Source organism: Colobus angolensis, unplaced genomic scaffold, assembly GCF_000951035.1.
Source record: "Colobus angolensis palliatus isolate OR3802 unplaced genomic scaffold, Cang.pa_1.0 Scaffold21, whole genome shotgun sequence".
NCBI lineage: Eukaryota > Metazoa > Chordata > Mammalia > Primates > Cercopithecidae > Colobus > Colobus angolensis.
In genome coordinates this window covers 4,217,498-4,219,067 of record NW_012115266.1, presented here as the reverse complement: position 1 = coordinate 4,219,067, position 1,570 = coordinate 4,217,498, and the positions used below count along the sequence as shown (strand labels likewise).

At 60.9% G+C, this 1,570-nt stretch overlaps 1 protein-coding gene across 1 annotated transcript in view; it reads right to left on the bottom strand.

The window, feature by feature from the left end:
• EFEMP2 (EGF containing fibulin-like extracellular matrix protein 2) overlaps positions 1–634 on the bottom strand; it is a 7,286-nt gene extending 6,652 nt beyond the window's left edge. Inside the window, exon 1 of the mRNA XM_011942479.1 lies at positions 584–634. The gene's annotated coding sequence lies outside the window, so the exon portion shown is untranslated. The remainder of the gene's footprint in view (positions 1–583) is intronic.
• Between the last annotated feature and the right edge of the window lie 936 nt (positions 635–1,570).

Here is a 1,570-nt window from a genome sequence, read left to right as displayed (position 1 = left end):
CGGCGCCGCCCGGAGCCGCCTCCCGACGCGGGTCCAGGGTCCCCCAGCGCTCGATCCTGGGGCCCTGACCTTGATGTCAGGCCCCCAGACTTACCCCGGGGCCCCCAGACGCTCACCAAAAATGTCATCCTGCTCGCCTAGATCCTACCTAATCTGCGCCCCCAGAATTTCATCCTGTGCACCCACACCGTAATCCTGGAGCCCCCAGACTCTCATTCTGCGCCTCCCGAGATCGTCCTGGGTACCCAGAGCCCACCTAACCCAGTCCTCCAGACCCTCAATCTGCTCCCTTCAAAATTTTATTCTCTGCCCCAGACCGTCATTCTAAAACATCCTAAAACTTCATCCAGGGTCCCCAGACCCTCGCCCAGGAACGAGAGGCTCCCAGGTGCAGAACTGTCCTTCTCGCTCCCTCCTGCCCTCTACCCCCAGGACCGTCTTTAGCCAGGTGGTCTTCACTGCACACGGCGTTTCCCACACCCTCCATCCACAAAGCTACAAGTTTGGGGGCGAGGGCGGCAGTTCCCTTTTGGCACAAAATGAATGGAAGCCCCTGAAAAGGAGGGTAAGGCTGATGTCGGACGTGCAGGATGCCAGGGTCGGGTGCCAACGCGCCTCCTCGACCTCCTCGCACCCGCGTTCCCCGCCCGGTTTCCGCCTCCGCCCCAAGTGGGGGCGTGTCCTTGGGGGCGGAGTATGGGCGGTGCTGGCTCCCAGGAAGGGGTGTGGCCTCTGTTTGCCCACGTCTCTGGGCGGGGCCAGGCGGGAAAGGGCTGCGTGTCCGGGGATCCCCCGACGGGGGCCCGCCCTTCCTTTCCCTTTGCCATCCCTGCTTATCCCCGCAGTCGCCCTCCACGTGACCCCAGCCTGCCGAGGAGGGGACGTGCTGGTGGGTCCCGAGGCGAGCTCCTGGGGTTCAGGTTAACTGCGCAGTTCCCGCTCCTCGCCACTCTACCACCACCATCCCTCCCAGCCGCTGGGGCCAGAAGGTTAAATGATAGTTCTTCAGGGGCCGGGCGCGGTGGCTCACGCCTGTAATCCCAGCACTTTGAGAGGCCGAGGCGGGGGGATCACCTGAGGTCAGAAGTTCGAGACCAGTCTGGACAACATGGTGAAACCGTATCTCTACTAAAAATATAAAAATTAGCCACGCGTGGTTGCGCGTGCCTGTGGTCGCAGCTACTCAGGAGCTTGAGGCAGGAGAATCGCTTGAACTCGAGAGGTGGAGCTTGCAGTGAGCCCAGATCACACCACTGCACTCCAGCCTGGGTGACAGAGCGAGACTCTGTCTTAAAAAATAATAATAGGCCAGACGCGGTGGCTCACGCCTGTAACCCCACACTTTGGGAGCCCGAGGTGGGCAGATCACAAAGTCAGGAGTTCAAGACCAGCCTGGCCAACAAAAACACAAATTAGCCGCTGTGGTGGTACGTGTCTCTAATCCCAGCTACTCCGGAGGTTGAGGCAGAAGTATCTCTTGAACTGGCCGGGCGCGGTGGCTCAAGCCTGTAATCCCAGCACTTTGGGAGGCCGAGACGGGCGGATCACGAGGTCAGGAGATCGAGACCAT